Source organism: Oncorhynchus keta, chromosome 24, assembly GCF_023373465.1.
Source record: "Oncorhynchus keta strain PuntledgeMale-10-30-2019 chromosome 24, Oket_V2, whole genome shotgun sequence".
Classification (NCBI taxonomy): domain Eukaryota; kingdom Metazoa; phylum Chordata; class Actinopteri; order Salmoniformes; family Salmonidae; genus Oncorhynchus; species Oncorhynchus keta.
The window spans coordinates 44708289-44718390 of record NC_068444.1 but is presented as its reverse complement, the minus strand read 5'-3'; positions in this window follow the sequence as shown (position 1 = coordinate 44718390).

Below are 10102 nucleotides of genomic sequence, written 5' to 3'. Positions count from 1 at the left end.
CTCCAGCTTCATCCCTGCTTGTCTGTAGATTGTTCACCACACATCGCTTCCAGTAAACATGCGTGAAGTTAGATTTTGGTTGAAAATTCCTTGTACTGTGCCATACTTGCTTTACCATAGTGTAATTCAAATGGGTAGCCAGGTGATGTTTTGGTATAGGAATGTTTCACAGGTAATATGCCTAAGATATGGGTTATTGTCAAGGTGATGTTGGTAGAAAAAAGGGTACCATTGAGCTCAATTCATTGTTTTAGAAATCTTCAATTCTTTATTAAAAAATAACCTTTATTCAAATTAATTACATCTCACATTGTGATCACTTTTACGTAAAACAATCCATTAAAGGATGTGGCGGTTTTATTGTACTTTAGTTATAAATCCTGCTTAACATTCAGCATCCAGAGAAAGTCATTCTTCATACAATGGCTAATGCCTCATCAAATATTCACCTCTAGAGACTACGCCAGAGCAGCTGAGAACTTTAAAACGGTGGGTGGCCGTCCTCTTGCCTCTGACCACATGTTCGGTGGTCACTTTCAAATCATTTCCCAATGATTCTACATGTTGAAACCCCACCAATCAACATAACGAATATTGGATGTGAGTAATACTGTTCATATAATGGGTGTCAGTCATTCCAGGGAGTCTAGTGCCAGCTGGTTTTTCCTTTCATCTAACATCTAGACGACCAGGTGAGGGGAGTTCCTTAATCTATCACGTATAAGGGAGGAGCAAAAAGCCACAAACTCAGCCCTCCATAGAATGAGTTTTACACGTGGTTTATCCATTAACATAATCTAAACGTGCTGGCAGTTGGCTTGTAATGACAGTTCTGCTCTTGATTCAATATCAGCACACTTTCTCAGACTTGAAGTGTTACGTGGGTAGATTTCTGAAGCACATATCAGTCGTATGACAAGATCCAATGTAAAAATGTATTGTGAAGTTGTACAAAGGCTCAATGCTACAATGTATTGCTATTGAATATGCAATGTCCATTGCATGCTCAGGGATTCTGTAGGCTTGTCAGGAGGGTCTGTGTAAATGCTGTTGATGGCACTGAAGGTGGCACTGTCTGGATTAACTCTTTCCTCTTTCCTTTGGTACTGAGCTGAGGGTCCAGGGGAACCTGAGGCCTCCCAACCACATGGCAAACAAACACACATTAGCAGCGAACACACTGGCCTACTCTATAAAACACACTACGGTATGTCTTCGAATTCAGCACCTGAAAATATTAAGCACTTCTAATATGGCATGTAAGTCTACTACATACGCCAACCCAGTAGTCTTCACACAGTCAACATTAGCCAGTCAATAGTACACCGTTCTCTTAACCTCTCCATCAACAGTCATATAAATACTGTAGTTGGCTGGGAACAAGGCTGCTGCAGAAGATGTGGTTTACTACTTGGGGAATTAGGTAAATTAGCTGCTTTTTTACTCAGTGATAGCTTTCAACTCGTATATAAAGCAGGTGATCATTGAGTGTTAATGATGAAATGGTCAATAATCTGCTTACTTTGACTGAAATGTATCATCTCTTCCCCTGGGGCGGCAGTTAGCCTAGTGGTTAGAGTGTTGGATGAGTAACTGAAAGGTTGCAAGATTGAATCCCCAAGCTGACGAGGTAAACATATTTTGTTCTGAACAAGGCAGTTAACCCACTGTTCCTAGGCTGTCATTGAAAATATGAATTTGTTCTTAACTAAAATAAAGATCTTACAAGCACTCCACTGCAATGAAGACCAACAATTTTATCAGTGCAGCTCTACTGTAAAATGCCTGCTAAATGATGACAAGGGCCGGAGTCGGTTGGATTAGAGCAAGGTTCTCAAACTGGTCACATGCAGGATGAATTTGGCCCACGGGTGATTTTCTAACCAAGGCCCTTCTCCCCCAGTTGCTCAGTTTGGCCCGGGTGGCCAGCTCTAGGAAGAGTCTTGGTTGTTCCAAACTTCTTCCATTTAAGATTGGTGGAGGCCACTGTGTTCTTGGAGACCTTCAATGATGCAGACATTTTTTTGTACCCTTTCCCAGATCTGTGCCTCGACACAATCCTGTCTCCGAGCTCTACGGACAATTCCTTTGACCTCTTGGCGTGGTTTGTGTGGGACCTTATATAGACAGGTATGTGCCTTTCCAAATCATGTCCAATCAATTGAGTTTACCACAGGTAGACTCCAATCTAGTGTAGAAATATCTCAAGGATGATCATTGGAAACAGGACGCACCTGAGCTCAATTTCGAGTCTTATAGCAAAGGGTCTGAATACTTATATAAATAAGCAAAAAAAAAAAAAAAACATTTTCAAAGATTTCTTAAAACCTGTTTCCATTGATCATCCTTGAGATGTTTCTAGATGAGTCCACTTGTGGTAAATTCAATTGATTGGACATGATTTGGAAAGGCGCATTGTATTGTAACAAGTCAAATAAAGATTTGTGTAAACTGGAAGTGTGACTTCCTTCCCCAATGAATTCTTTAGGCTGAAGTATGTTTTCAGTTATCATTTATTCTATACCAAGGCAAGATGAGGCTGAATGACAACACCACCACACACAACTGCAACGCAAGTCATTCATATCATTAGTACATGACTGCTATCAATTAAAATATGGATTTCTTGGCTGAATGAAGGTTTTTATTAAACCTTCAAAAAGGGACACACCTCCACAATGAAGGGAGTTTATCAAATAAAGTAATTGACATTAAAAGCAATTTACTACATCAGTTAGAGTAACAGCCTCTCCCCTTCATTTGCTTAACTTGGGGAATGGGATGGAGAACGGCATAGGCAAGATGCAGTAGATGGTATCGAGTACAGTATATACATATGATATGAGTAATGTACGGTATGTAAACATAAAAGTGGCATAGTTTAAGAATCTAGGGGGCACTATTTCCATTTTTGGAAAAATAACGTCCCCAAAGTAAACGTCTATTTTGTCAAGACAAGATGCTAGAATATGCATATCATTGACAGCTTAGGATAGAAAACACTCTAAAGTTTCCAAAACTGTAAAAATATTGTCTGTGAGTATAACAGAACTGATATTGAAGGCGAAAGCCTGAGAAAAATCCAATCAGGAAGTGGCTCTTATTTTGAAAGCTCTGCATTCCTATGCGTCCCTATTGAGCAGTGGATGAGATATCAAACAGATTCCTTTTTCTATGGCTTCCCTAATGTGTCTAGTGTCATAATACATAGTTTCAGGCTTTTATTTTCAAAAATGAGCCTGAACTTCAACATTGCGTCACTGGACAGCTGAAGTCTCTCAGAGTGTTTTGTGCGTAAAGGACAAATGTGGCCATTGCTTCTCTCTATCCTACTAAGAAGCGGGGTGAACAGGCAGTGGCTCGGGTGGTTGATGTCCTTGATGATCTTTATGGCCTTTCTGTGACATTGGGTGGTGTAGGTGTCCTGGAGGGCAGGTAGTTTGCCCCCAGTGATGCGTTGTGCAGACCTCACGACCCTCTGGAGAGTCTTACGGTTGTGGGCGGAGCAGTTGCCGTACCAGGCTGTGATACAGCCCGACAGGATGCTCTCGATTGTGCATCTGAAGAAGTTTGTGAGTGCTTTTGGTGACAAGACACATTTCTTCAGCCTCCTGAGGTTCACAGGTTCACAACGCTGTCTGTGTGGGTGGACCATTTCAGTTTGTCCGTGATGTGTACTCCGAGGAACTTAACTTACTACCCTCTCCACTATTGTCCCGGCGATGTGGATAGGGGGGTGCTCCCTCTGCTGTTTCCTGAAGTCCACGATCACCTCCTTTGTTTTGTTGACGTTGAGTGTTGAGTTATTTTCCTGACACCACACTCCGAGGGCCCTCACCTCCTCCCTGTAGGCCGTCTCGTCGTTGTTGGTAATCAAGCCTACCACCGTAGTGTCGTCCGCAAACTTGATGATTGAGTTGGAGGCGTGTATGGCCACGCAGTCGTGGGTGAAGTAAGTGAATATTTATTCGCTATTTGTGAATTTATGAAACCTGTGCTGGTGGAAAAATATTTTGATGTGGGGCGCCGTCCTCAAACAATTGCATGCTTTCGCTGTAAAGCCTACTGTAAATCGGACAGTGCAGTTAGATTAACAAGAATTTAAACTTTCAACCGATATAAGACACTTGTATGTTCCTGAATGTTTAATATCCATAATTTGTATGATTATTTATTTGAATTGTATGCCCTCCAGTTTCACCGGAAGTTGTCTAGCTAGCGGGACGCCTAGCCTGAAGAAGTTTTCTAACTTTATTCATTAAAGGAAAGCAGTTACACATAGTCAATTCAATTTGGTAATATAATTGGTCTGATTACTTTGGATTGTGGGGCAGTTGGATCACAAAAATGTCAACTACAGTTGTTGCGTGTGAAAACTTTAATAAAAAAGACAGTACAAAGTGAACTTCTGGAAGTTAGGAAGCAAAGCAATGCTGAATGAATAAGGAAACATAACTCATTAGGGTAATTTTTGGGGAAAATAAATATGATTGTGCATCTAGTGATGACAGCTCTTTAAAATATTTTTGTGGTAGTTGAGGTTCAAAAGGTTCAGAGCCCTTCCCTTTTTCCACATTTTGTTACGTTGCAGCCTTCTTCTAAAATTGATTAAATTAGAATTTTTCCTGATCAATCTACACACAATACCCCATAATGGCAAAGCGAAAAAAGTTTTTTAGAAATTTTATCAAAGTATTAAATATAAGTATTCAAACACTAATTTCATTGGTCATCCTTGAGATGTTTCTACACTTGATTGGAGTCCACCTGTGGTAAATTCAATTGATTGAACAGGATTTGGAAAAGCGCACACCTGTCTATATAAGGTCATACAGTTGACAGTGCATATCAGAGCAAAAACCAAGCCATGAGGTCAAAGGAATTGTCCTTGGAACTCCGAGACTGGATTGTGTCGAGGCACAGATCTGGGAAAGGGTACAAAACATTTCTGCAGCATTGAAGGTCCCCAAGAACAGTGGTCTCCATCATTCTTAAATGGAAGAAGTTTGGAACCACCTAGATTCTTCCTAGATCTAGGCTCCCAGCCAAACGGAGCAATTGGGGGAGAAGGGCGTTGTTCAAGGAGGTGACCAAGAACCCGATGGTAACTCTGACAGAGCTCTAGATTTCCTAAGTGGAGATGGGAGAAACTTCCAGAAGGACAACCATCTCTGCAGTACTCCACCAACCAGGCATTATGGTAAAGTTGCCAGACAGAAGCCACTCCTCAGTAAAAGGTACGACAGCCCACTTGGAGTTTGCCAAAAGGCACCTAAAGACTCTCAGACCATGAGAAACAAGATTCTCTGGTCTGATGAAACCAAGATTCAACTCTTTGGCCTGAATGCCAAGTGTCACGTCTGGAGGAAATCTGGCACCATCCTTATGGTGAAGTATGGTGGAGGCAGCATCATGCTCTGGGGATGTTTTTCAGAGGCAGGGACTAGGAGACTAGACAGGATTGAGGCAAAGATGAACTGAACAAAGTAGAGATTCTTGATGAAAACCTGCTCCAAAGCACTCAGGACCTCAGACTGGGGCGAAGGTTCTCCTTCCAACAGGACAACGGCCCTAAGCACACTGCCAAGACAACGCAGGAGTGGCTTCGGGACAAGTCTCAATGTCCTTGAGTGGCCCAGCCAGAGCCCAGACTTGAACACGATCGAACATCTCTGGAGAGACCTGAAAATAGCTGTGCAGTGACGCTACCCATCCAACCTGACAGAGGTTGAGAGGATCTGCCGAGAATGGGAGAACCTCCCCAAACACATGTGTGCCAAACTTGTAGAGTCATACCCAAGAAGACTTGAGGCTGTAATCACTGCGAAAGGTGCTTCAACAGAGTACTGAGTAAAGGGTCTTATGTAAATATGATACGTTTTTTATTTGTAATACATTTGCAAAAATTCTCCCTTTTTAAAATCAATTTTATATATGGCTGTAACGTAACAAAATGTGGAAAAGTCAAGGGGTCCAAAGTTAATATTGAAATATCTGGTCTGAATACTTTGATAGACTATTTTATAAACATTATTTTGGATTTTGGGGCAGTCAGATCACACATTTCATCAGAAATAACTACACTCAGACTACCCTTTTATTCACTCTCCTGCTAGTATACCACAGTATTTGTCAGTCAGATCACACATTTCATCAGAAATAACTACACTCAGACTACCCTTTTATTCACTCTCCTGCTAGTATACCACAGTATTTGTCAGTCAGATCACACATTTCATCAGAAATAACTACACTCAGACTACCCTTTTATTCACTCTCCTGCTAGTATACCACAGTATTTGTCAGTCAGATCACACATTTCATCAGAAATAACTACACTCAGACTACCCTTTTATTCACTCTCCTGCTAGTATACCACAGTATTTGTCAGTCAGATCACACATTTCATCAGAAATAACTACACTCAGACTACCCTTTTATTCACTCTCCTGCTAGTATACCACAGTATTTGTCAGTCAGATCACACATTTCATCAGAAATAACTACACTCAGACTACCCTTTTATTCACTCTCCTGCTAGTATACCACAGTATTTGTCAGTCAGATCACACATTTCATCAGAAATAACTACACTCAGACTACCCTTTTATTCACTCTCCTGCTAGTATACCACAGTATTTGTCAGTCAGATCACACATTTCATCAGAAATAACTACACTCAGACTACCCTTTTATTCACTCTCCTGCTAGTATACCACAGTATTTGGAACATGTAATAATAGAGTACAGAAGACAACGAGGCATGGTGAAGTTGTAAATACATTTCAAAAACAAACGGATCACAACAGTTTGGATGACAGCAGGATTTTCTTGTCCTCTCTGGGCTGGAGGGGGATCAGTGGAAGAGGGACCCACTGGCAGGAGGGGCACCCCTTCACAGCCCCCAGCGAGTTGAATTTGAATCTACTAGAAGTTATAAACATAGAAAATGTATCGAATTTGCTGGAAATGTTCATGACATGATTTTGTCTGATTTACGTAATCGGACAGGGACACAGAAGATGTGGATTGTCCTTCAGACTTGTTTAGGGAAGAAAAGTGTGTGTGTGTGTATCTGTACGTGTGTGTCAGACCAATGTTCAAATACTGTACATTTAGCGTTTCTCAAGCCAACCTGAAGTGTCAGATGGGTGGGGTTTGCAATTCTGGGACGATTCCATTGGTCCATTTGGCCAGGCATGCTCAATCAAGCAAAGTTACGTGTGTGTGTGGGGTGGGGGGGGTTGGGGGAGGTAAATGGAGCCCCGAAACCCTGGGCTAATGGACAAACGCAACACGCAACCAATGACAAGTTAGAAATACAGAAACTTCCTCTGTTAGTTTCCATAGCTGATTGTCCCTCGCTCCCTTCACTGACCCATGTGCTCTTCTGCGTGCGAGAATCCATAGCTCAGTTTGGGCTGTTCAATGACGAGACATGAGAGAGCTGTTAGCTGACGTTAGAGCTAGCTACTTTTCATCACTATAAACTCTGACAAACAGCTGTTAGTAAAAGTCAAGACTAAAACAGCTGTCATTTTTGCAGATAATTCTGTTCTGATTCCAGACTTGAATAGCAGAGAAGTAGACCAAGATGTCCTACCCTCTAAGTTTATCTAAAGGGCTGTGAAAGTTGTCAAAATGTCAGTGTTTGGAAAAAGTAAAAGACAAAATAATAATAATTATGCGGTTAATGAAACAGCTGTATCATTTGATTGGTACCAGAGAAGTAGAGGAAGATTTCATATGCACACATTTTTTGTCTAAGTTGTTGGGAAAGTGGTCGACATTTCAGTTATTTATAAAAAAGTTTGACATATCCTCTATGACACAGTTAATAATACAGCTATTGTTTGAAAGGTAGAATATATTTTTGTTAAAGCAGCGGATTTGTGTCAAGTTGCATTGTTGCATTAACAGTGAATGGAATGTTGGAAGTGATGTCACAATGTGACCTTTCGACTGTTGAGGAAATCCCATCAGTGGATGGAGAACAAAAAGCTTTATAGTTAATTTAAAATTACATTTCAAAAAGTTGTATGTTAGCAACTCCATTCAGACCAGTCTACACAAAGTTTGAACAGAATTTCTATCTTAAACGGTGTAAGCTGAGTAGTGTGCAAAATAATTCTAAAAAGTATATCAAAGATTTAAAGTGGGGACTTGCTTCATTAGCACCATTAACTTTAAGTCAGAAATATGTGGATTTAAAAAAAGTGGCTGTTTTCATAAGCCACATTAATAACAACATGTATATCCAGAAATCAGTAGATAATATGTAACATATGTGAGAGGAAAGCTGAACCGCTGGACTTTGTCACATAATCACCTTTGCAGACTATTTCATTGGAATTATCACATACCGGTATCTCTTATCTTGCCATCAGTATATTAACAAGTTGATTTCAAATTGTATTTTTTGCTAGAGGTTACATTTACATAGATAGCTATGTTTACCAAGCCAACTAGGCAAGTGTCCTAGATATGGTATGATAATAGTAAGACGGGCTAAAAGTTAGATTCTGGGTCAATTGATTGCGAAAGGCATCTGACAAGTTTATTTATGTGACAGGGTTCAAGAAACTACTCCCCTCCTTTCACCCCATAGTCAGAGTAAGAACAGTAGGGTTGGTAGGGGCACATATGTAAGCAAATCAAGCAAAAAAAAATGAAATGATTGAACAATAAAACATGACAGAGACAAATGTCACTTGTTTAAAAAGTGTATTACTTTCACATGTACAGTTGAAGTTGGACGATTACATACACTTAGGTTGGAGTCATTAAAACTTGTTTTTCCAACCACTCCACACATTTCTTGTTAACAAACTATAGTTTTGGCAGGTCGGTTAGGACATCTACTTTGTGCATGATCAGTAATTCTTCCAACAATTGTTTAGATTTTTTCACATATAATTCACTGTATCACAATTCCAGTGGGCCAGAAGTTTACATACACTAAGTTGACTGTGCCTTTAAACAGCTTGGAAAATTCAAAAAATGATGTCAATTAGCCTATCAGAAGCTTCTAAAGCCATGACATTATTTGAGTCAATGCAAACTCAATGCCTCTTTGCTTGACATCAAGGGAAAATGAAAGAAATCAGCCAAGACCTCAGAATAAAATGGTAGACCTCCACAAATCTGGTTCATCATTGGGAGCAATTTCCAAACGCCTGAAGGTACCACGTTCATCTGTTCAAACTATAGTAAGCAAGTATAAACACCATGGGACCACACAGCCGTCATACCGCTCAAGAAGGAGACGAGTTCTGTCTCCTAGAGATGAACGTACTTTGGTGTGAAAAGTGCAAATCAATCCCAGAACAGCAAAGGATCTTGTGAAGATGCTGGAGGAAGCAGGTACAAAAGTATCTATATCCACAGTAAAACGAGTCCTATATCGATATAACCTGAAAGTTCGCTCAGCAGAAGCCACTGCTCCAAAACCGCCATAAAAAGCCAGACTATGGTTTGCAACTGCACATGTATTAATGTCCTCTGGTCTGATGAAACAAAAATAGAACTGTTTGGCCATAATCACCATCGTTATGTTTGGAGGAAAAAGGGGGAGGCTTGCAAGCCGAAGAATACCATCCCAACCGTGAAGCACGGGGGTGGCAGCATCATGTTGTGGGAGTGCTTTGCTGCAGGAGGGACTGGTGCACTTCACAAAATAGATGTCATGAGGAGGGACAATTATGTGGATATATTGAAGCAACATCTCAAGACGTCAGTCAGGAAGTTAAAGCCTGGTCGAAATTGGGTCTTCCAAATGGACAATGACCCCAAGCATACTTCCAAAGTTGTGGCAAAATGGCTTAAGGACAACAAAGTCAAGGTATTGGAGTGGCCATCACAAAGCCCTGACCTCTATCCTATAGAAAATGTGTGGGCAGAACTGAAAAATTGTGTGTGAGCAAGGAGGCCTAGAAACCTGACTCAGTTACACCAGCTTTGTCAGGAGGAATGGGCAAAATTTTAAAAACTTATTGTGATTAGCTTGTGGAAGGCTACCCAAAAACGTTTGACCCAAGTTAAACAATTGAAAGGCAATGCTACCAAATACTAATCGAGTGTAGGTAAACTTCTGACCAACTGG